Consider the following 26,339-nt stretch of genomic DNA (forward strand, 5'->3'; position numbering starts at 1 on the left):
ATTATTTCATTAATTTAGGAAGGATTTCTTCCCTGGGAGGGTGGGAAGGCCCTGGCACGGGGTGTCCAGAGAAGATGTGGCTGCTCCTGGATCCCTGGAAGTGACCATGGCTTAGTTGGAAAAACCTGGGATAGTGGAAGGTGTCCCTGCCCATGGCAGGGGTAGATTGGGATGAGCTTTAAGGTCCTTCCCAACCCAAAACATCTGGAATCCTGTGAGCCTATAATATAATGGAAAAGGTTGGAAACCATTGCAAAGTTCGATGGAGCTGCCCTGTGCCTGCTTTTCCCTTGGAATTTTAATTCAGGGGATTCTGGGTCTTACAGAGCTGTTTTGGTGTTTTAAAGGGCAGAGAATTCATGTGGCTGTGGTGTGTGTTGGGAATTTCCAGCATCCCTCACCTCCCTGTGCCATGAGTGATGCACTCATTTAAATAAAACCACAATGGAAAATGTGATTCTTAGGGAAACCAGGATCTGCGTGGACGGCATTGAGCCCCTCTGATTTACCCACATTACTTACAGAAAAATGGAGTCTGAAGAGCCCAGGGGAAAATGAAGGTGTGATTTCCTCAGCTGCCACTCCTGGCCTTGTCCTCTATAATTTCAAAAGGCACAAAACCACTTCAAATTCTCCCACAATCGCCTGTCTTTGTCTGCTGTCAGAGCCGCCTGTGGCTCCTCACGTTCCATCCTCCTGGCTTCCCTGCAATCTTCAGGCTGTTTAGCCCTGGAATAATGTAATCCAATTTTCTTTGTTGCCATAAAGGCCTTAATTACAGCTTCACGGGATATTGTAATCAGAACACGTCGGGTTTTCCCGCGTGTCAAAGCTCCAGATCCATCAGTGTCCTTGTGCTGTTGGAAGCGCTCGGAAAGGCTGGAGGGCACGAGTTGTTGGAACCCTGGCTGCTGAGAATTTCAGAGTTTCTGTGCTGCCAGGCACTGACCCCCAGGAGAACACTGCACTGACCTGAGGCCCTGGAGAAGCTTCCAAAATGGAATGAGAGAACTGGGATTGTGGCTGTGGAGTTTGGATAGAAGTGTGTGATATCACAGGCTGGGAAACTCAGAGTTTAAGGGTTTAGAATATAGTAATGTATATAGAGCAAGATGGAGGGTTTAGGGTAGAGGCTGGTCCTTCTTCTTCAACTTATTTTCCTTCTTCACCTTCTCCTTCTTCTTCACCTTCTTCTCCTAGAGGCTGGTCCTTCTTCTTCAACGTCTTTTCCTTCTTCACCTTCTCCTTCTTCTTCACCTTCTTCTCCACGGGTTTGGGTGGTTTTGTGTAATTAAATAAAAAGTCCGCATTGCGGGCCCCAGGTGGTTGGTTATTGGGTTAAAAGTGAAAACAATTCAGGTGTCATTTCTTAGTTGGACAGTTTATCCTTAAAAGGCCCTGTAGAAAAAAAATAGGGCTCCATTTTTAGTTTCTTAGAGTGAAGTACTGTATAACTCATGGCTTGTGAGACTGTGACATAGGTAAGAGCTAATAAACACCTGAGTCCCAACAAGAAATACCATCTCACACATTTAATCCCAACCTTGGCAGAAAAAAAGAAGGAAAGAATCCACAACGCATGAGATGAATTTATCCAGAACCAGTTTTCCTCCAGCAACACAAACTATCAGCTGGCTTGGAATTTCTGCCTTTCCCTCCAGGTGATTGCTGCAGGAATGTGATGATCTCTCATTTGTGCCAGGTCATTCCTGTGTGGATTTTTCTCGTTGGTATTTGCAGGAAGAGTTTTCATTTTGCCCAACTCTATGTGGTCGGTGACCTTAAAGTGAGCAGGGGCCACCTTGGGGTGTGGCAGAAGTCACCTTGGTCACTCACAGCTTTGCCTTATTAACACTGGGCCTGTGTCTGAAGAAAAACAAAAAAAAAGAAAAAAAAACATTCCACCCCCTTCCATGGGCAGGGACACCTTCCACTGTCCCAGGTTGTTCCAGCCTGACCTGAGATGGATCCAGTGCCAAATGTTTTCCTTGTGGCTGTGCATTTGTGGAATTTCCCAGCATTTTGTGTCCAGCCTGGCTGAAGACAGGAAGCAGGAATATGCAGGGAATGCTGTCCTGGGATGTGCTCCCTCTCCACCTGAACATTGCCAAGCTCTGCTGGGGTTGGGCTGGGAGCTCTGGGCTGGTTTTTCTGCTGGAAAAGCAAATTAAATCTCTTCTGTTACTGGGTCATTCCCAAAGTTTCTTTCCGACGTGGCTTCCACAGACAAAGAACCTGAGCCTGTTCCATCCATCTGACCCCCAGTTTGCCCAGGCTGGCTGAAGGTGGGATTTATCCTCCTGTGAAATGTTCCTGTGGGATTTTCCAGAAGGGTTTCCAATGCTGCCCTTTTAAAACAAAAGCCGAGCATAGATTATAGCTATTTCCCAGGTTTAATCCCTAAATATATTGGGAATTATTTTATTTTCCCAGAAATACCATTTGCCTGGTGTGTAGATGAGCCCGGGGAGCCCTTTTAGGAATGTCCTTCACAAAGGGAATCCAGCTGGGTGTGAAATGAGCCCTTTTGTCCGTCAGAAATGCGGGATGGGGGTCGGGATCGATACATCCCTGCCTCTGGAACAGCCCGGCCACAGACCTGGCAACAATGGGAAAAGAGGTTCAAAAGATTCCTGCTGGATGCAGCCAATGGTGAATAATAATCACCATTTTAACAGGAGATTAAATTGCTCGTGTTTTAGTGTTCAGCTGCAGCCCTGAGCCGGGAATGGTGCCCTTGGATGTCGTTCCTCTTATCCTAAAACGTCACAATAAAATCCCAGCTCCATGCAAATTCCAAACCTTTGGAATCTTTGTGAGCAAGGCTCTTCCAAATGGTGTTATCCATCCTGGGAATAACCTGGGCAAAGCAGTCCCTCGTGGCTGGGGGCTGCTCACCGCCCTCACATCTTTTTGTCATTTCAAATTTATTAATCCACATTTTTCCAACTCCTAATTCCTTGTTCTGGAACTGTCGTTCATTTTCCTGCAGCTTCTGCTGTTTGCCAGCATTTATGGCCCAACGCAGGAAAGGCAAAGCTCTGTCTCCAGCAGGGAAAATACTCAGCATTATTTGCATATATGCAAATCGAGTGACTTTGCAGAAATTTCGGGAATGGGAACGGCTTGTGGGGCTGGAAAACTCAGTGTCAGTGGGAAAAAAACAGGCTGGGGCCTCCTTTGCTCCACATCTCCTCTCCATTTGGAAGCCAATCCATATAAAATCTGCCATAACTGCTTCCTCTGCAAAAAAAAAAAAAAAAAAAAAAAAAAGGGGTTAATTGGGGGGCCCCCTGAAAACCGGCCATAACTGCTTCCTCCTAAAAAAAAAAAAAAAAAATAAAAAAAAAGAGAGGTTGAATTGCGGTGCTTGTGCTGTTTGTTTTTCCCTGAACATGGCATTTATTTTCCCATTTTATTGCCTTGCAGATGGAGAAAGTCTCTTTGCACAGAGCATTCACTCGGCTTTGAACCAAAGTCTTTGTGCCTTCCCAAGTGGAACTGCGTGAAATTCCTTAATCAAATATTCCCAGAAAATGTAAAACCAGCTCCATCACTGTTATTTCTCTGCTTGCACAAGTATTTTTTGGAGGCTGAAAAGCAGCCTGTAAAGTTCACTGCAGCGTTACCAAATTCCATGATTCTGATGTTTGGGTTGGATCCTGAAATGCCATGGAGGAGTGGTGCTGGAGCTGCTTCATTTTCTCAGGAAAAAATTCATTTAACAGTGAAAATGGATGAATTTGAAAGGGTTTTTCCCCTCCTGTTTTTTCAGACCAGCAGGAAGATGAGAGCCCAGCCCTTCCCAGAGCTCCATCCCAGCAGTGTCAGGGAACATAAATCCCACTCACAGCCTCATATGGATGTTGCCCCCTCCCTGCTTTATGGTGGATATAATTTAAACCTTCCCAGGCTGAATATTCCCCTTTAATTCTCATTCCTGCCTTTCTCTCTCATTCCTACTTGTTGGAAATGCATTCCTGTTCCTGGCAGGGATGGCAGCTGTGCCATCACTGTACCTCAGGGTATCTTAAAACCATGAAGGATTTTCCAACTGAATTTTGATTTGGAAGCTGCCAGCTGAGAGCTTTGCATTGAAGAACTCAGCTTTTGGGGAAAATTCCCACCAAAGAATCCCGAATTTCCTTGGCTTTGTTTCTCCCACAGGCTCCCAGGCTTGTTTACTCAGATCCTTTTTGCTTTGGTGTCACGACCCTGCCCTTTCCTTCCTCCTTCCTCGCGCTCTGCTCGTCATTAAATCTCCAGATTATGACACAAAGTCATTTCTGCTCCGTGCGTTTTTCCCTCGGCTCCTCTCCTCAGGGATACGGGATCTATCCAAGGACTGCACGTCTCTTAAATAACACTTAGGATAATACTTGAAGAGAGCCATAAATGGAATTGCAGCCGTTGGCTCCGGAATGTGCCGCGAGTTCCCGCTACCGTGGGGAGCTCACAGCCACAGCTTCCCAATATTCCTATCCTAGATTGGTTTTTACATTTATTTCATGGGATTCCAGGGTTGGAAGGGATGTTCCTGCTACGACGAGGTGCTCACAGGCACATCTCCCAATATTCCCAATATTCCTTTCATGAGTTGGTTTTTACATTTATTTCATGTAATTCCAGGGTTGTAACGGATGTTCCTGCCCCAATGGGATGTTCACAGCCACAGCTTCCTAATATTCCTTTCCTGGGTTGGTTTTTACATTTATTTCATGGAATTTCAGGGTTAGAATGGGTGTTCCCACCCTGATGGGTTGCTCACAGCCACAGCTTCCCAATATTCCTATCCTAGATTGGTTTTTACATTTATTTCATGGTATTGCAGGGTTGGAAGGGACATTCCTGCTCCGATGGGATGCTTACAACCACATTCCCAATATTCCCAATATTCCTTTCCTAGGTTGGCTTTTACATTTATTTCATGGAATTCCAGGGTTGGAAGGGACCTTAAGCTGATCTAATTCCAATGGATTCCTCGGCAGGGCCACTTTCCACTATCCCACGCCCTGTCCAGACTGGCCTTGGATGATTCCAGGGATGCAGATAGGATGTACAAGGTGGATTTTTTCCCTCTAAAAGGTGGATTGGGCATGGAAGGAGGCAGCCTCTGAAAGATTAATGGAGCTATTGATCCCAGCAGTGCTGTAACAACTCAGCATTGCTCAGACATCTGAGGGCTGCCAGCATTCCCAGAGATAAAAGCTGGAGCAGGAATGTTCGTCTGTCTCCTTGACATTGTTCCTCGTGGGGTTTTTTTATTTTTTAAATCCCTTTTTATTTTTCCTACTCTTCTGCCAATGTAAAATAAAGGAAGAGGAGAATAATGAGGGTCAGGTGGTGGGGTTGTTATTTAGGCTGAACCCCCTTGTAGGCTTCCAAATAATTTCCAGAATTATTGGGTAATCAAAGGCAGGAATAAAAATGGTAAGATCAAATAAATAACGTGGAGCTAATGAAGCTCCATCCATGTGCCAGCAAATGTCAGGGAAAAAAGGGTTGGACATGCAAATTCCTCTTCATCCTGCTCCCCAGGGAAAGGTTCAGACAGACTGAAGGTCATCTTAGACATTGTGATGCAGGCATAAAGTGGTGCTGGAAGAAAGAATCCCAGTGGGAATCTTTCCCTTGTTTGCAGGATTTGTTCTCCAAGGAAACCTCAAATCTGAAATGAGTCAGGATGGAAATGGGGCAGAAATGCCCAGTTCTGAGCTGGAAACTGGAGGGTGCCCACATCTACTGGGGGTGAACTGGTGGGACTGGCAGCACCCCAAATATATCAATAAAAATGGCATTGTATCAATAAAAATGACATTATATCAATAAATATGTCATTATATCAGTAAGTGTGGTCTCAGATCAATAAATATGAGGGAAGGGAGAAATCCTCCTTTTTTCTGGACATCCAAACCAGGATATGATATCCTCACACACAGCCCAAATTAACTGTATTATTTAATGGGGCACGCTCAAAAATACAAGCAGCAATTCAGGCCTGACAAAGGGATGAATTAGGGATGACCTAATTCCATAAAATAGGTTGGTTTGGAGTCCTGAATCATCCCCATGTCCTAAGGAAGGATTTTCCTATCTCACCCTGTCATTCTCTGAGTTTTTCTGAGGCTTGCTGTGGTGTTTGGTGTCCAACAGGAACATTTTCTTGTCCAATTTCCTACCTGGAACTCTGGAAATGCACCTGCATTCTTCTACATTATTATTATTATTATTATTATTATTATTTTATTATTGCTATTTTTATTTTATTTTATTTTATTTTATACTATTACTACTATTACATCAAAACATCTTTGATGAGCACCTTGAGTAACAAATGTGTAAAACTTTTAATTCTCTTATTTATTCTCAGAGAAACATTGATGGATAATGTGCACAATGAGATTAAAACAAATGAGTATCACATTTAATAAAGCGCTTGCACAAATAATCATAAATTTCTTGTTGGAAACAGGTAAAATTCTATGTATGAGAAGGAAATATGGATTGCAGAGGCATCAAAATCTATTGGGAAAAAAAAAAAAATTGGTGACCATTATTTAAGTCTGAGGGATCTGATGAGATTTGTAGGGATCAGTTCTCCTCCCTCTAACTCATGCAAGATAATTGGAAGGACTGGAAGGAATTCCTCCAGCTGGAACTGGGAGATGGGGGAAGCTCTTTTCTGTTTGTTCTATTTAAAACCCACATTTTCCCTTCCTGAAGTAGCTCCAGTCTCTTCCTTATGGGAGAATCGTCAAATCACGGAATCACCAAGGCTGGAGAAGCCCTCCAAGGCTGAGTCCAACAATTCCCTGGCACTGCTGAGGCCACCACTGACCCATGTCCCCAAGTGCCACATCCACATTCTAAACTGGCTTTTAACTCCCTCCAGGGATGAGGATTCCACCCTGGGCCAGGGCTGGGCCACCCTTTCCATGAAGGAATTTTCCTGATATCCAGCCTGATATCCTCCCCTGGCACAGCCTGAGGCCATTTCCTCCCATCCTGTCCCTGTTCCCTGGGATCAGAGCCCAATCCCCACCCTCATTTTCCTGACCTGAAGGACCCTGTTCATGGTTGGATTCAATGATTTTAGGAGGCCCTTTCCAACCTTAATGATTCCATGATCCTGTGTTTGGTGGCTTCCCTGTGCTTCCCATCCTTCCAACACCATTGCTGCTGCCCTGTGACAGCTCTCCATGGATTTAGCTCCATTGGGGATGAACAACCAGACAGGTCTGGGGGTTGGAAAAGCCAAACCCATCCCCTTTAGCTCATGGAGCACGGCTGGAGCTCCAGGGATTTCCCAGGAAGGAATCGTGTCCCTTTTAGCTCATGAAGAAGGGCTGGAGCTCCAGGGATATCCTGGGAAAGAATCATGTCCTCTTTAGCTCATGGAGAAAGGCTGGAGCTCCATGGATTTCCCAGGAAGGAATCGTGTCCCCTTTAGCTCATGGAGCCCCAGGGATATCCCAGGAAGAAATCCAGTTTCAACACGGATTCCTTACCCACTTAAGCCACCTCTTGGCTGCTCTCCAAAATGTAAACAAACTTCAGGGCTGGGACTCAGGGAATCATTTCAGATGTGTTCGCTCGGATGTTGGGAATTTGGAACTCCTGAAGCCCCGGGCCTAAAAGGAACATTGTTTTCCCTCTCGTTAGTCCTTTTGCTGAACTCCAGCCACAGCCTCCCTGGATTTTCCCACCAGTATCCCTTTATCTGATGGGGCTGAGAAGGAAAACCTGTTGCAAGCATTAAATATTTTCTGATGGCTCATCTGCTTAATTGTGGCTCTGTAGGATCAGATTTCTGGGATACAGAGCAATTCCAAGTGTTTCTCATATTACAGCTCGGACTCTGAGGACGCTGCCAGCTGTGGAGGTGACTGCCTGGGGACACGCCAGGGGAGTTTTCCAGGGAAAAGCTTTCCTTCCCGTGCTGCCAGCAGGTGACTTCTCCTGGTGGAGGAATATTTATGGAACAGGGATTGTGAGCTGCACTTTGGGAAAAAAGCAGCACCAAGGTCTCTGCAGAGGAGTTTGGTGCCCGTGCCTTGGTGTGGCCACGTGTTTTATCTGCCAAATTTCAGATTTTAACATCAGTATTTCTGAGGCTGAGTGCTCAGAGTGGGATCCCTCTGGGATCTCTGGCCATTCCCACTGAGCTGGGAGCAAGGACTGTGCTGGCCACAAGGAGCTCTGGGCCTTGGGGAAACCCTTCAAACATGGATAAAACCTCCTCCAGCACAGAGCCAAGTTCCCATTTTGGAGCTTTTGGGAGAATCTCCCTCCAGCAGTGGAAATCCAGGTGTAACAACCCCATGGCAGGATCTGCAGCAGGGAACAGGACAGGGATGTGCAGCACCACAGGTGTGAAAAAAAATGTTTGCCAGGTGTAGTTTGTCCTCCTGCTCTGTGTTTTGGGAATTCTGTGAGGATAGAGGGTGAAAGTAGAGGATGAAGGGTGGAGGATGAAAATGGAGGGTGGAGGATGAAGGGTGAAGAGTGGAGATTGGAGATGGAAGATGCGGATGGAGGATGGAAGACAAAGGGTGGAGAGTGGAGGATGGAGGATCGAGGGCGAAGGGTGGAGAGTGGAGGATGAAGGATGGAGGATGGATATAGGGAGATGGAAGGTGGAGGATGGGAGATGGAAAATGAAGGATCAAGGATGGAGAGTGGGAGGATGGAAGCTGAACAATGGATGGTGGAAGATAAAGGATTGGAGGGTGGAGAAGGCAGGATTGAGGACAAAGGGTGGAGAGTGGAGGATGAAGGATGGGAAATGGAGGGTGGAAAATGGAGGGTGGAGGATGAAGGATGGGGAGGATAGAAAATGGGGATTGAGGTTGTAGGGTGAAGGATGGAGGATGACAAACAAAGGGTTGGAGTTGGAGACCGGAGGGTTGAGGACGAAGGGGGAAGAGGGGAGGATGGAAGGTGGAGAAGTGCAGAAATGCCCACCGGGATTTCGGGCTGGATTTTTCCTGCAGTTTTCCAGAGCCATCCTAAGGTGGCAGAGTTGCCGTGGCTGCTTTGCCATCCAAGGGGAGGAAAGGTATTCCAGGGAAACGATCATTTGTCTTGCAAAGCAGCCTGAGCTGTACAGGAGAGAGAAAGATCTGAGAGCAAATTAGCGAGTACTAATTACAAATGTGCCAGCGCTGGAATATTCAGGTCATTACAAATTTGTAACTCCCTTTGAATCGCTCTGCGGCAGCGGATGAGCAGATGGTGAGAGATCCTGGCAGCCGGTGTCCCACCCTGCCGGGGAAAACGGGGGCTGGAATCGTGCCCTGCCCTGGGCCAGGTGCCACAGCGGCCCCGGTGCCACCCCAGGGCATCCCCAACTCCTGTGGGACACGGATGTGCCACCTCCTCCTTGGCCCTAGCAATCCTGGCCAAACGTGCTGCAAAATCCGTGGCATTAAGGGCTGGATGGAAGGATCTGATTCCCCACAGCATCCCTGTGATCCGGAGGCTGGAAGTGGAGTCAGAAGGGATGGAAATGGCAGCTGAGCTGACTGGGGGTCACCGGTACCTGTCAGGGCACTTCCAATCCCTTCCCAACTTTGCCGGTGTTGCCAGAGCGTGAGGGATGCCTGAATCTGGGAACATTTGTGTCCTCAAGGAAAAAATGAGGTGGAGTCGCTTTAGTTGTGCTGTCGTTATCACTGGAATTTTAATTTCAAATAATTGTAAATTCTATCCAACGTAGCTGGAGCCATTTCCATTAATTTTCTGCATTTCTGTGCTTGTAACAGTTGGGGTAAAAATTAATCCAGTGGAAGATTATCCCTGGCACTTCCATGGAGCTTTTGATGGATGGACATGGGAGGTGACCTGGTTTTGGAGGAGGACAGAGTCACACCAGGATGTGGAGAAGATCTTCAGCTGCTCCTCTTGCCTTATGCAGCCCATGGAAGGGAGCATTGTCTGGACATGCCTGGCTCACCCTTTGGAGTGGGAAGTTAAGCAGGACCAAAGCTGCTCCTAAGGAAAATTTTACCCCATAAGGAGCACAAATTAGGAATAACTCTGAGTGATGATTCCTCCTCTCCACTCTCTGGGAAGCAACACAGATGCATCCATTGCTGCTGCTGCAGCATCTCCAGTGTCCCATTTCTGGAAAGCCTGGTCCTAATCCTTGAATCCCACCTGGAGAAATCCCAAGAAGGCAGGCACAGATTTCCAAATGAAATGCTAGATGGGAAGTCCTTCTGGCAGCTGTGCCCCTTGGAAGGTGCCATCAAGTGCTCCTGGGGCCCTGGGAATGCTACCAGGACAAAGACTCCTTGGATTTTAGGAAGGGGGAGAGCTCCAGGAGGCAGAGGGCAGGGATTCCATCCTCTCCGTGGGTGTATCCAACTCAGCTCCCAGCACTGGGAGGAGGAAAGCCAGCGCGGCTTTGTAGGCTGTGGCACGACGGGAATTTTCTCAACGTGTAACAACTGCAAGACAAAATGAATTAAATAATTTGGGGCCGTGTCTTATCTGCTGTGACGATTTGCTGTGCTCAATAAGCCGTGAAATTCCCCATTTCTCAGCAGGGATGCAGTGGGCCGACTGTGCTGCCTGGAAAACACCCTTGGCTCCTGCTCTGAGAAACCAGGGAGAGACGAGGCTGGATTCACAGGATGGAGGGGAAAACATGGATTCGGTCCTCAGGGGGTTCTTGGCTGCTCCAGGGCCTTCCTACACCACAAATATCTGGTCCCAAATGCAGGAAAGAAGGTTGGGCAGTGATCCCTGCCCTGCTCCCACTGATGGCACAAATTCCCTGGAAAAAGGTCACTGGACAATTGTTTATGGATTTAGTTGTGGTTATTTGCCCTTGGCAGGTGCCTGCTGCAGCAGCAGTGGGAGCATGGATTAATCTGTGGGATATCCACATCTCCAGGGTCTTTAGGTCCAGCTCTGCTCGTGCAGAGAGCCAGAACCACCCAAATATCCTAAATTTCGACTTTGGGCTGTGCCTGATCTCCCCCAGCCTTGGATAACATCTCCTACCCCTCATTTCATTAGCGGTGCCCTCTGGAGAACGAATCCAAATCCTTCCCGCGGAGGCAGCTGAGGTGCAAACACCCAAAAAACCTGGAGCAGGAGGGATGGGGCATCCCGGCCCTGATCCCTCCTCATTATGCACTTCCAGTGGCTCGGGAGCAATCAGGCGTCCCATTCTCAAGGACATTGACGGATTAGCCTCATCAGTCCCCTGCTGTGGCCGCCAACTTTGCCCATATTAATCAGAAAAAACAGCTCCCTGATTGCCATTTAAATCGCACAAAAGATATATTTGTCTTGGGGAGGTCGGTGAAGGAGCCTGGCAGCGGCGCTTCCCGAGGGGTTGGAAAAGCAGGAATGAAATGTTTTGCTCCGTCCTGTTGGTCTCCTGCCGGAGTTTGAAAATGCAGCAGCTCCTTCAGGCTGTCCTGGGGAGGTTTTGCTGGGTGATACCAAACATAAACACTCGTGTTGCTGTAATTTGGGTCTGGCTCAGGCTCTCCACGGCCTCCTGCTTCAGCCCTGGGTGCTGTGCCTCGTTTTTCCCTCTGAGGAGGCAAGGGAAGCAGCTCTGCCCTGTAACTGCTTGGGGTGTGAGGTTTGGGAATGTTCATCTCTTGGTGAGTCCCTCCTGCTGCTGCTGGACACCAGAGAGTGACAACGAGACCCTGACCCAAATCTGGGCGTGACGTCTGGCTCTTGTGGGCCACGCGCCAGGAATTCGGGTTTTTTGGACAACCGTAATAAAAATGACTCAAAGGTGAGGCAACAAATGTGGAATTAAATCGCCAGGAATTCGGGTTTTTTTGAGTCATAAAAATGACTCAAAGGTGAGGCAACAAATGTGGAATTAAATGTGGAGAATGCAATCATGGGATGGTTTGGTTTGGAAATGACCTCAAAACTCATCCAGTGCCACCCCTGCCCTGGCAGGGACACCTCCCACTGTCCCAGGCTGCTCCAAGCCCCATCCAGCCTGGCCTTGGACATTCCAAGGATCCAGGGGCAGTCCCAGCTGCTCTGGCAATTCCAGCCCAGCCAGGAATTCCCAGTTCCCAATCTCCCATCCATCCCTGCCCTCTGGCAGTGGGAGCCATTCCCTGGCTCCTGTCCCTCCATCCCTTGTCCCCAGTCCCTCTCCAGCTCTCCTGGAGCACTTCAGACCTGGAAGGAGCTCTGACTCTGATGTGACAGGTCCAGGATAATTCCTGGAGCATCCCTTGAGAAAAGGCTGCACAGAGGAAGATAAGACTTCCACAGAGTTCCAGGGTGAAGCCATCCCAAAACACCCGTGAGGTTTTACAAGCCCCAAACACCTCCCAGCAGGATTCCTGTATCCCCACGCACCCTGAGGATGCCAGGCAGGGGGGATTTTGCTTTTCCAGGGTGTTTTCACTGCCTTCAGACTATTTAAAACCTGCAAAGCTAAAAAAAGCCCTGTTACTCCCCAGCACATGGTGTGTGTGTGTGTGTGTGTGTGTGTGTGTATCACCTCCTGCCAAGCAGGGCCGTGTGCTCCCCTCAGGCGATGCTGGGAGAGGAATTCCAGCCGAGATCCAGGGATGTGTCCTTAGAAATTACTCATTTAGGGAAGTGATGCCTTGAGAAGGCTGCCCTGGAGCAGAGGCTGGACAGAGTTCCAGAATAAAGCAGGGATTGATTCAAGGATCTCCTCCATGGATGCACCTTGGGCAGCACAAGAGCCCAGCCAGGGCTGCACCCAGGATGAACCCAAATGGTCCCAAAATGCACGAGCGCTCCCGGGGTCTCTCCCTGGGATCAGCTCTGCTCCATGTGCACATTGCAGTTCAGTGTCCAATTCCAGCTCAGCCCCTGCACTCCCATCCTGCTTGTTTTTCTCTCTGCAGCCCACGGGGTTTGTGCTCCTGGCCTGAGATTTGGATCATTTGTCCTTGGTGCCCAGCTGGAGCAGGAATTGTTTTGTGTCCCTGCTCTGTGCAGAGAGCTCAGCAAGCCTTAATGTGAAGCTCAGAACTGGACACTGAAGCAGCACAGAGTCTGAAACACAGAAAAGCTGAACCTGAGGCATCACCATGCCTGCACCTCCAGGAGCACAGCGTTAATTACTGTGCCAGGTAATGAGCTGCTCGGCGTTAATGGCTCTGGCAGCTCAGCCTTTCCCAGCTCTTTTCCCAGACATTTATTCCAGCTATTTGTCCTGCCCCGGAGCTGCTTTGCACCAGCCTAGGAGCTGCCCCGTGCCAGTTTTCTCGTGTGTAAATGGGAATAATTTTGCAGGTGTCCACAAGAGGCTAATGGGGTTTTCCAAGCATCCTGTAATCCTCATTCCCACTTCTCTCCCTGCTTCTCCCACGAGGCTGGGAATCCTTCTGGTTTCAGCCCTTCAGGAATTTATCTTCCCTCGCTTCTCACTGATATTTCCTTTCTTTATTAGGTGCTGATCTGCTCGCCCTCGTTCAGGCACTGACCTTGCAGCCTCCCATCCTTTCCAGGAGATTACAACCTGATTTCTTTCAAAGATCTCCCTCAGAGTGCTCAAATTATACATTAGACCCAGATAGAACACGAGAACATTTATTTTCAGAGAGAAAATAAAGCCCTCAGCAGACCGTGGAGTGATGTGAGAAGAGAGGAAAGATCTGTTTCCATGGAATTTTCTTTCTTTTGCATAAAATTTGACAGGAAGCTGCAATTGATTTTCATTTTCTTGGACAAATAATCATAAATCATAAAATGGTTTGGGTTGAAAAGAACCTTTAAATGCCATCTAATTCCAATCTCTGCATGGGCAGGGACACCTGCCATTATTCCAGGTTGCTCCAAATTCTGTCCTTGGACATGTCCAGGGATGGGACAGCCACAATTTCTCTGGGAATTCCATTCCAGGCCCTCCCCAGCCTCACTGCAAAATCTCCATCCTTAAATCCAACCCAAATCCAGCAAAATCCATCATTTTACAAACATTCCCCTTGTCCTTTCACAGCAGTCCTGCCACAAAGTTTGTCCTCATTTTCCTCATAGCTCCCCTTCCAGGATTGTCTCCTTTTCCTTTGGGAATTTTTTTCCTGTGGTGATTTAGGGAATTTTGTGATAATTTAAGGGATTTTTCACTTTTTTTTTGGTAGAAAGATGTAAAGATATGTCAAGGATTGGGATGTCCCCCTTCCCAGAGTGGGATTTCTGCACGTTTGGCTCTGGCCAAGAATTCCCAGCCTTGGATTCCATCCTCTTTGTCCCAAATTTCTCCTGCTGGAAACAACCAGCTCGTGACAACCCCAGAAACTCTGTTTAAAACTCCTCTGCAGCCCCTGCTTGCTTTAGGAAATGCTCTCCTCGTGGCTGCCAGATAAAAAGCAGAGATAAAAAATGGATTGAGCCCAGCAGAAAGTTAAAATTAGTTAAAAATTCAGTGCAGAAAATTAAAGTGTTATGGATTTTTCCCCCTGTTTTCTGGGGGAGAGCCAGGGATGCAAAGCCTGCAGCTGGGAATTCCTGGAGCTGCAGATCCCACAGCAGCCAAGCCCCACAGCAGGTAAGTGAAAGGAGCCACGGAGAATCCAGTGAAAAGTGGGATCCCAAAAGATTGAGGGGCTCAAGATGAAAATTCCTGTGGATTTTTCCCCAGCATGATCTCCAGCACGGATTTATAATTGTGGAATATTTTGGGTTGAAAGGAACCATAAAAAGTCACCTCATTCCCCTTTACCTGGGGGGCACCTCCCACCAATCCCAATTTAAAAAACCATTTTATATTTGCTGCAGATGATTCCAAGGACATGAAATAAATGGGGCTGTTTCCTTCTTTATTTTTATTTTTTTGAGAGATTAAGTATTCCCCAGTGCCCACACCTTTTAATAACCTGACTGAAATGAAAACAAGGATTCTGAAAATGTTGGAATTGAGTGCTTAATGGGTTTGTATGAACACAGTTATTATTGTCCTTGGAAAATAACACTGAGGATGTGAAAAGCTTGGGATCATCACAGAGCATCACCTTGCCCACGCATCTTCAAATCTGATTTTTTTTTTAACCAGGAAAATGTTCTGCCTTCTATTGACTGGGTTTTTCCCAAGCTAGAGAATTGACCACTGGATTTTAAATGAGAAAATGAGCTGGAAAATACTGTCAGGCCTGTTGGGGGCTGCGTGTGTGCATCCTGAGAGGAATTCAGGACTTCAGCTTTGTGGGAAGTTATTTTAGTCCATATTCTGTCATATTTATATTTATATTTATATTTATATTTATATTTATAATTTGTGATTATATTTAATTATAATTTTTATGTTTACATTTCTGCCCAGAGAAGCTGTGGCTGCCCCATCCCTGGAAGTATCCAAGGCCAGGCTGGATGGGGTTTGGAGCAGCCTGGGATAGTGGAAAGTGCCCCATGGCAGGGATTGGAATTAAATGGGCTTTAAGATCCTTTCCAACCCAAACCATTCCATGATTCTGTGACTCCATGACGATTCCATTGAGGCTCATTGGAATTAGTCACAAACACAGCCCCAAAGCCATTAAATCCAAGGTCAAGACTACATTGGAAGACACCAGAAAGGCAAGGAAATGTTTGAAGGAGCTATAAAAAAATTAAATCTGATCAAAATCACTTGCTGTCGAGCTCCTTTTGTTCCTGAGCCACTCCTCTAATTTAATTAGAGCTTTTAGCAACAACACAAAACTAAGGATGATTTTCCAAGAGCAATTTTGGCTTGCTGGGTACCATTTCCAGCTGTTTATTTTCCCCTGGAGAGGCTCTGAAGAGGAATTCACCTCTCTGGATAAACGAAGGAAGAACCAGGTCTCCAACAGCAATGCCGGGCTAGAAAGTAATTCCCATTCCTCACCTGGAATTTTGGGGTTTTTTTTTTTGGACACACAGCCCTGCAGGATCCCCTGTGATGCTCCTGGTGCTGTCGGGACTTGGATAAAACAATTTTTCCAGCAGCAGCTCCTCATTAGGAACCAGAGCAGCTCCAGCATCTCCCTGCCCTTGCAAACTGTTATGCAAATAACTCTTGCTGACAGCACAAATACATTCATTTGGGTGTCGCACTAATTGATTTTCGCTCATTAGGACTGCTTTCGCCCTAATTTGATAAGGAAGTGTGAAACTCTTTCTCCCGGCAGCAGGTTTGGTATTTGTGGAGGTATTAAGGAGGTGTTAATTAGCCCCGGCTCTCCTGTCGCGTTGATGGTTTGGGGAGCGGTCCTGGCGCCTGTTGCTCGTCGGGCTTTGGCTAATTAAGTTAATTATGTTGCATGTGGCACGTACGGATGTGTGGCGCAGGCAGCGGCGTGGCTGCTGTCCCTGTTTTGGGTGGATTTTGGAAGTTTGAAGCACAAAATTTGGTGGGATCCATCCCTGAGCACCCTCGGAGCGAGGTCTCCTTCCTTCAATTGTCCCACTGAAATTTCCCTTCCCTGAAACTCATCCAACATCTGATTCTCCAAGTGAAGGAGAGACTTTCCTCTGTACTTATCTCCTACTTGAGAAGCAGCAGCATGGATTCTGTCCCTGTTTTAGGTGGATTTGGGAAGCTGGAAGTCGTTGGGATCCATCCCTGAGCGCCCTTGGCGCGAGGTCTCCTTCCTTCAATTGCCCCACTGGAATCTCCCTTCCCTGAACCTCATCCAACATCTGATTCCTCAAGTGAAGGAGAGACTTTCCTCTGTGTTTATCTCCTGAATCAGAAGCAGCAGAGTGGCTTCTGTCCCTGTTTGAGGTGGACTTGGGAAGCTGGAAGCACAAAATTTGGTGGGATTCATCCCTGAGCACCCTTGGAGCGAGGTCGAGGTCGCCTTCCTTTGATCGTCCCACTGGAATTTCCCTTCCCTGAAACTCATCCAACCTTCCATTCCTCAGGTGCAGGAGAGAATTTCCTCTACATTTATTTCCCATTATTTTGGTGCTGAGGGTCCAAAATCCTGGGAAAAACAGGATTGGATTTGATGGATCCGTTGTTTGCGCACACAGAACGACCCCCATGCTTTGGGAAAGAGATGTCCCCAAATCCTCCTTTTTTTGCCACTGGAATGGCAGAACAGCTGCTCGGTGTCTCCACTTGGGTTGTCCCAAGTGTTCCTAAGGATTTTCTGGATCCAGAGCTGTGTGGAGGCTGGAATGTCTGTTTTACTGCAAATCTGGACGTTTCAAAAGCTGTTTTTATTGCACTTGAACTCGAGCCAAATATTTTCAGCCTGACACGAGCAACGATACTCTTTAAAACAAGAGTTTCAAAAGCATTGTTTTCCTTCCAAAAGAGAGAGCTTCCCCCAAAAAAATTATTTATTTTATTTTATTTTTTTTATCCTTAGCAAATGTCATGGACATGCCTTTTTTTTTTTTTTTTTTTTTTTTTTTTTTTTTGAATAGGAAAACTTTTACCATATGTGAGGGGAAAAAAATGGAAGAATTAAAAATTTGGCATCATTTGGGCATTTGTGGCAGAGTTTTTTTCAATATAAACCATGGAAAAAAGCCATGGACGTGGTCTGGTGGCACTTGGATGGTGCAGGAAGGCACACAGGGACATCTTGGGCTCTCATTAATCCAGATGAATTGCAATTTTTAAGGAATGTCCTAAAAAAAATTCCTGCTGTGGCTGAGAACAAAGATTGCTCCCAGATGGAAGCAGGAGCAGTGGTGGGACATGGACTAATCAAGGGAAAATTATGGGAAAAAATGCAAAATCTCCATGAAGTTGAGGAAAAGTTGATTAAGCCTTTGGCCAGACATCAGGCTGAGGACAAAACACAGATTTTTTTATTTTTTTTTTTATGCCATGTCCTTTTAAAACCCTAAATTTCATCTCTAGATATTCCCCGTAGTTTTTTTTATTCCATGTCCTTTTAAAACCCTAAATTTCATCTCTAGATATTCCCCGTATCTTTTTGTTCCTTTGTCAGCTGGTGTGGGTGGTTTTTTTTTTGGTTTGTTTGGTTGGGTTTTTTTTAATTCTGCTGAACTTTGGCTGGGCCATAAACCCACGTTGCAGCCTCATGCTGGAGCTAAGCAGGTGTGACAGCTCCTGCAGCTCAGGACCTCAGGCTTCTCCCTGAAATCATTTATTTGGGATTTTTTCCTGCAAACAGTTTTTGTTCCGGGAGGTTTGAAGGGTCTGAAGCCGCAGATGGGTTGAGGTTCTGATCTCAGGAGGGTCTGGATCGAGTTTTTGCTTTTGATTGCTCACAGGTGAGGGCTCTGACTCATGAAAAACCCAAATTTCATTGATTTTGTGCCAGGAGGGTGAGTCAGGTGTGGGTCACGGCCTTGCACGGCGTGAGGGGATGGAATCGTCATGGAATTGTCGTGGAACCATCATGGAATCATCATGGAATCTTCATGCAACTATCATGGAATCATCATGGAATCATCATGGAATTGTCATTGAATTATCACGGAGCTGTTATGGAATCATCATGGAATCGTCATGGAATCATCATGGAACCATAATGGAATAGTCATGGAGTCATCATGGAGTTGTCATGGAATCGTCACGGAGCTGTTATGAAATCGTCATGGAATTGTCATGGAATTGTCATGGAATTATGATGGAATTGTCATGGAGTCATCGTGGAGTCACCATGGAATTCTCATGGAGTCACCATGGAATTCTCATGGACTCAGGGAATGGTTTGGGTGGAAGGGACATGAACGATCTCCCAGCTCACGGGCAGGAACACCTTCCACCACCCCAGGCTGCTCCAAGGATCCCAGGCTGCTCCAAGTCCCAGTGTCCAGCCTGGCCTGGAACACTTCCAGGGATCCAGGAGCAGCCACGGCCTCTCTGGAAAAGCTGAGCTTTGCTTTGTCTGGGGCTCAGCCTCGATTTTCCAGCTTAAAAATCTGTTTTCCATGACCCATCAATGATAACAAATATTCAACACCAGCAACAGCTCCTTCAGTCCGTTTTTTTACCACACTCCAAAAACCAGGAGGTTTTTAATCAAATTTCCTGTAAATGACCTCATTTTATCAGAAATTATTTGAATGAATCATGGATCTGTTTGGGTTTGAAGGGATATTTAAAGGTCCACCCCCTGCCATGGTGGGAGCACCTTCCCCTCTCCCAGGTTGCTCCAAGCTCCATCCAACCTGACCATGAATATTTGGACACACAGGGATCCAAATCAATTTTAAAAAATTCATTTTCAACCCAGATTTAATAAAATTTCCATCTTCAGCATGAGCACCCAGAGCAGGAGGAGCCTGCCCTGAACACAACCCTGCAGCCTGAGCTTGTGCTCACAAACTCTGACTCATCCCTGCTGCACAACAACCACAAAGGGAAAAATCCAGGGGTTTTTGTGTTGTAAAGCGCTGGAGCAACGTTTAAAATCTTTGTCAGTCAATATTTTGGGAAGTCCTTTCCAAGAGTGTGTGCAGAACACAGGGCATGGCTCAGAACCCAAGTGTTGCTTTCAGGGTTGAATTCTTCTTCCAGTTGTTGTGGCTGTGACAGGAGAGTTTGGCACTGGAAACCTCCAGCACAGTTTTGGGGAAAATCCACCCTTTTTGGTGTTTAACCTCCTGGTCATGACAGGGAGGATCCAAGCCAAAGTGCCTGATCTGAGCTCGCCCAAAAATGAGAATAATCCCTTAACAAGAACAAAGCCTTCACTAGAGAGAGAGAATTGTAAATTGGAGTGAAATTCCTGAATGTGTTGGGGTTTTCTCTAACTGAGAGCTTAAACCCCGTATTTTTTTCCAGACTGGATATTCCTCCTATTTCTGCAGTGCTGATCCAAAGGCTTGGAAAGCCCCCAGCCATCCTTGCCCCACTTTCCCCTCAGAATATTTCTTCCAGAGAATATTCCATCAACATATTGATCTTAAATCTTATTACGAGGTGCAGCAGGTCCAGCCACGCCTCAGAAATTCATTTTCACCTTCCCCTTCCTTGATTTTTTTTTTAATTCCTTTTTCTGCATCAGATTAAATCTGAAAATAAAAGCTGTGTAAATACCTCTCTGTATCCACATATGTTTTTCTGTGTTTGAACCGAAACAAAGTGAAAGCCTGGGTTAAATGTGGTTCCCAAGATAATTCCATCTGGGACAAGAAGCTGCTGGTGCCTTTCCCCCTGAAGGTGGATTTAGCTGCTGTGAGGGTGAAATCCTCTTTTCTCCACAGCCTGAGGAGAGGTTGCACTGGTGGAATTTGGAGCACAGAGCTCTGCTCCAGGGAGGAGATGCCCTAAATCCCAGAGAATTCAGTCCTGTGACATAAATACACCCCGGTGCATCATTGTCCCAAAAAACCTCCCGGCCAGGCTCAAGAAATTAATTTAATCTCAACTTTTCAGGGCGTGAGCGCAGAGCAGATGGAACAGATTTGCTCTGGTTTTGTGGCTGATGCCAAAGGTGATAAAAATTCACTCTCTGCTCTGCCATCAGGGAGCCCTGAGCCAGGGCAAGAGGCTCCAGTGTCCTCATCATTCCAGGGACAGGCTGGAATGGGAATGATCCTGGGAATTAGGGATGTACCACAGGGAAATTCAGCTCCTTTCCCTTTGGAATGCAGATGGGAAGAGCCAAGGCTGAGCCTCCCACTGCCTGAATTTTCTGCAGACATCAACACCTCTTAAACAGCTCGGGGTGGGATCCTCTCCTCTCCCAGGGCTGGGGGGAATACTCCCTCCTTTATTTGCTATATTAAAAATTGATTTATTCGTGTTTTTAGTGATTTCTTTCACCAGAACTCTGGCATCTGTTTAGCCCCTTCCTAAGCACTTTACTCCAGTAGCTTTTCCAGATAAAAATCCCACTGACCTGAGCTTGATGGCATTACATTGGGACAGGATGATTCCCTGGATCCAATATCTTCCTGCTGCACCCCTGAATCCTCCCAGTCAGGAAGAACAACCCTCATGCACAGCCACAGTCACCAACCCATCAAATTGTCCCCATGGAATGGAGAACCCCTTTTTAGGTCTTGTTTCATCTGAGATGTCACTTCCTAAAGTTTGGATATTAGGAAAAAATTTTTTCATGGAAAGGGTTGTCCAGTGGGGAACTCCCCATTCCTGGAGGAATTTAAAATCCGTGTGGATGTGGCACTTGGGGACATGGTTGGACTCAATTATTTGAGGGTTTTTCCAACTTTATTTGTTCTATAATTCCATTATTCTATTCCTGGATCAAAAGCAGCCTCAGACCACAATTGTCCCTTCCAGACAGCACAATCAGGGATAAAAAGGATATAAATAACTGAATAATATTTCCTTTCCTTTCCTTTCCTTTCCTTTCCTTTCCTTTCCTTTCCTTTCCTTTCCTTTCCTTTCCTTTCCTTTCCTTTCCTTTCCTTTCCTTTCCCCAAATCCACCACCCAAATCCACCACAGAGATGGAAAATAGAGGTGAAAATGGGGAACGTTCCCAGTGAAGGTGCAGGGAAGAAGGACAAATTTTCCTGGATGTTTGGGAAATGTGGTGTTTTGTGCTTTAAAAAGATTCATGCTTTTGGGTGGAACAGCCCTAAAAACTTCCTGCCTGTGGGGTGTTCCCTTAAAGCTGCTGTGCCCTCAAGGACATCGGGAATTCACGGCCATCAGGAATTGTACATCACTAATTTGGTGACATAAATCTTGGGAAATGGGCATCTCATTCCACAGCCAAAAAGAAAAAAAAGAAAAAAAAAAAAAAAAGAAAGGCAAGACAAGCATTAAAAAAATTATCATCAAACCCCCTGAACTGTGCCCTGCCTGTCCCCATCTCCATGTTTCCCTTCGGAAGGGGCTCGGGATGATAAAAAGATGATAAAAACCGTGGATTAAAACGTGATAAAATCTCGGGATGACCTATTAGAGATGACAAGGTTAATGCTCTGCCGATCCATCACCAGGCATCCCCCAGCTGCAGCAGGGATTTGTGCATCCATCACCAGGGAGGCAAAGGCTGTTCCCCCACCTCGGCTGGGCCATCTGGGTCTAATCTCCAGCAGGGATGGCTCATTCCTGTCCCCCATCCCTGCATCCTTTCCCTAAATAATGGATGTGTGGGGATTTTAAAGCACTGGGAATTCTGGATTTTCCCTCTGGAGCCTGGTGTGGGTTTTCTTTGGCGAGCTGTGCTTGGGCAGGACAAGGAGAGCACTGGGCTGGGGGATAAATATGAAATGTGGAGCCCAGCAGAGCAGGAATTTAAGGATATAATCCCACATGGCTAAAAACCCTTGGGCATTAGCCACAAAACTTCCTCACCACTGGAAAGAAGGATTTGGGTCCCGGCTCTGTTTCTTCCATGCCAGACTTAAGGAAAAGAGGAAATGGCCTCAAGTTGCACCAGGAGAGGTTCAGGTTGGATCTGAGGGAAAATTTCTTCCCCAAAAAGTGCTCAAACCCTGGAACACCAGGAAAAGTGCTCCACCCTGCCCAGGCAGGGGTGGAGTCCCCATCCTTGGAGGGATTTGAAGCTCTGTGCATGTGGCACTGGGGACGTGGGGCAGTGGTGGCCTGGGCAGTGCTGGGAATGCACTTGGATTTGTTAAACTTCAAGGGTTTGCATCCCAAATTTCTCTGTGACTTCTCAAGGAGGGCTGGAAATGCCCTGCTGTTCCGGCCTCATGTGGTCCATGACTCCCAAGGGTTTCTCTGGCTCTGAGAAATGTCCATGGAGGGTTGATCATAACATAGATGGAATCTGATCACAGGTAGATCCCTGGAAGGGCCCTTGGAAGGCACCTTAAAGCCCATCCCATCCCATCCCATCCCATCCCATCCCATCCCATCCCATCCCATCCCTCCACTGTCCCAGGCTGCTCCAAGCCCCATCCAACCTTTAAAGATCCCTTCCAACCATCCTTTCCATGGTCCTACAACGCTCTGGAGAAGTTTGGGAAAACCCTGTTGGAGCCCCTCTCTCCTACAGCAGGGAATAAATGGAGATGAGGCTCCTAAAATCCAGTGTTACAAGACTGAGCTCCCCAGCCCACGCCCCAGGGATCAGACCCCGTGATCCCAGCTGGAATAAGAGATCGGACACGTCCTTACCTCCAGGCGTGTCTGCCAGCCAAGCCAGGGGGGAAATGGGATCTCCAGCAGCTCTGGGGGCTGCAGGATTCCTGATGGATGAGGGGATTGGCAGGGCTGTGAGTGACCAGGAGTTAATCGCTGTCCCCTGGATTATGCACGAATCCATGGAATTTTCATGGATGAAAACGCCCAAATGGGGTGTGGATCTGTGGCAGGAGGGACGTGGAGACAGCAGCTTCCCTCCCAAGGTGCCCAGGAATGTCCCAGGGGACATATCAGCGGTGAATTATCCCTTGTTTATCCATCCCTCTCAGCAGAACCGCCTCAGCCAGCAGCAGTTCATTATTGTTTATTCTTTTTAACCTTTATTGTGGATTTGGGCCCAAAGCAGTGCTGGAGTCCGGGGTGTGCCCAAAGCTGATGCATTCATTTCTATATAAAACCAAAATATTTCTGTGTGACAGCGGTTTCTGGCTTTATGGGCACTCAGGGTGCCACAAATACCCCAAAACCAGGGAGCTGCGAGAAGATGGGACGCGAGGTTTGGGGGGGATGCACCCGAGCTCAGCTCCTTGAAATGAAACCAAAACCAAAAAATGAAATTTTGACTGCACGCAGAGGCAGAATTCCGGTCATTATCTGCTTTCCTTATTACAAATCGCGGTGCTTTCGGTGGAAATAGAGAGCGAATGCCCCAGCCTTGTTTCTCCTCTAATTAAGGTGATGTGTGCGCAGTTAAACACACGCACCTCGAGCCAGATGTTCCCGCACAAATTTAGGCCGGCACTAAAAGCCATTATGCTGATTTTTGTAAGGCGATGCCCTTTAATATCTGCTTGTCTGTGCAGGAGCACCCGGCGCTGATAAAGGCTTGATTGCCTGAGGAAATTCCCGGTAATTACTGCTGGAATCAAACAGGGGCGGGATGCAGATGGATACAAAGGTGGCGTTGCCCAGGAATTTGCTGGACCATTAAAGCCGCGGTGAAACGGAACAGAAATGAGAATTGTCATGGATTTTTACACGGAGATTAGGGAGGTTCTGTGTCTCTACCATCCCGGGAAGTGTCCAAGGCCAGGTTGGATGGATCCCTGGCAGCAGGGTTTGCATTCCTGGCTCCCACCCAGAAAAACGGGGAAAAAATCCATAATATTTGAACTTTCTGCACTAAAAATGCTCTGCTGGGCTCAATCCCAGTTGTAGTTGGCATCTATCTAAAAATCCAATATTAAAAATACCAGTATTAAAAATCCCAGTTTTAGTTGTCATCTATCTAAAAATCTCATATTAAAAATCCCATATTAAAAATCCCAGTATTAAAAATCCCAGTTGCAGTTGGTGATTATCTGAAGATTACATCCCACCACTGATGGTCTGCTTCTTGTTTTATTCTTTGCAGAACTCTGCTTATCTCTTTTGTACCATGGTGGACAGTAATTAGATTTTTCTATTTTTTCTGGAATTTTTTTTCAAAATTTCAATTAGGTCTTGGTGTTTAATTAATTGTCTTACTAATGTTAGGTCCATTCTAATAGGAGTAGGTGATAATTTTCCCAGTTTCCTGGGAAAGGTTGCTTTGGTTTGATGCAGCCCCATGATTTTGGCGATGGCAAACGAGGCACAGTTCCCTTTTTCTCACCACAAAACCTGGGAATGATTTGGCAGGGTGGAATGCCTTCATATTCAAGACTTTGAATTTCCCCTGAACCTTAATTTAAAAAAAAAAAAAAAATAATCCTGTTGTGCTGAATTTGTGGATTGTTTTGATTCTGGTCCTACAACGACTCGTTGATGTCAGGATCAAAGTGAAATTGGGGTGCTTTGTGTGGGTTCAACATCCCTTTTTCTTTTGTCTCGCCTCAGGAGGGAATGAAAGATGAGGCCCCGGTGCTATTCCCAAGGGAAAGCATTCATGGAAGCAAGAGGCAGAGAAATAAAAATCCAACCCTTTGGGGCATTTGAAATGGCAATGAAAAAAGAGGGAACCGAGCCTGGGGAGATGTGAGGAGCCAGGGAGGGACAGCAGAGGAGGCATGAAAGGAAAATGGAGAGATGGGAATGGGAATGAGGCGATTAAAAGCAGGACCCTCTCCTTCAGCCCTGCCTGTGGAAAACTGGCCTTGGAAGGGACCCCTGTGCCAGCAGCATTCCCAGCTCTCTGTCAGGAATTTTCCATCAGCAGCATTCACAGCTCCCTGTCAGGATTTTCCCCTCAGCAGTATTCCCAGCTCCTGTCAGGATTTTGCCCTCAGCATCATTCCCAGCTCCTGTCAGGATTTTCCCCTCAGCAGCATTCCCAGTTCCATTCAGGATATTTCCCTCAGCATCATTCCCAGCTGCTGTCAGGATTTCCCATGTCCCCAAAGGGTGAGGATCGAGGTCCTGCCCAGCTCCAGAGGCACCTGATCCTGGTGGGATTCCGGGTGTCTGGCTGAGCCCAGCTCCTGCTCTCCCTACAAAACATGGGATATGAGCTTTCCCTGTGCCAGCCTTCCCTTTTCCACCAGCAGGTTCCCAAGGATTCCACAAAAATTCACCAGTAACACTGGTGGGGCGGCCAGCAGCTCCCCAGTGCTGAAATTTGGGAATATTTTGGCTCCAGCGTGGTGACTTCACACCTCCTGCTCCCTTCTCCTTGGAAGGCTGAAAATAAACTCTGGAACTGGGTCCTGGCTGGGATATTTGGAGCCTGGCTGGTGGGAGAAGGGGAGGAAAGGGATGGCAGAAAGGGGAGATCCATGAGGAAAATGCAACTGCTGCTGTGCTTTTCCAAGGGAAATGCATTTCCCCATTTGGTTTTGCTTTCCTTCCTCCCAAAAAGTTCAGGAAAACCACATTTCCTTGCTCCCAGCTTTGGATCACAGATGTTTCTGAGCTGAACTGGTGGGAATTGCATTAAATTAGGGATAAAGCCTGTAACAGCTTCCCAGCTGGAATTTTCCCTATCCCGGGAGGAATTCTGAGCTGTGTCCCAGGGGTGCTCATTTCTGCAGGGTGAGGCTGCTCAGGGAGGGATCTGTGTCCCCTGGCTGGCACAAACCTGCTGGGAATGTGAAAATATCCCTGACTTCCTCATCCCCTGGCACAAACCTGCTGGGAATGTGAAAATATCCCTGATGTCCTCCCCCTGAAAAAGAGGGAAAAGTGGAAAAAGCTGGGAAATAAACCCAAATAGGCACACAGACCATTTGCCTCTTAAACCTAAATTAAAGGAACTTAAATTCATGGAATTAAGGTTGGAAAAGACCTTTAACATCATCAAGCCCAAGCTCCAGTGCTGATAAACCTTTGTGGGTTGGGATGGACTGAAATTATCTGGGGTAAGAAAAAACAGGAATTTCCTTCCCCCGAGGAAGGATGGTGAATGTTAAATATTTCCT

This window comes from Onychostruthus taczanowskii, unplaced genomic scaffold, assembly GCF_017590055.1.
Source record: "Onychostruthus taczanowskii isolate IOZ18803 unplaced genomic scaffold, ASM1759005v1 scaffold10, whole genome shotgun sequence".
Taxonomy (NCBI): domain Eukaryota; kingdom Metazoa; phylum Chordata; class Aves; order Passeriformes; family Passeridae; genus Onychostruthus; species Onychostruthus taczanowskii.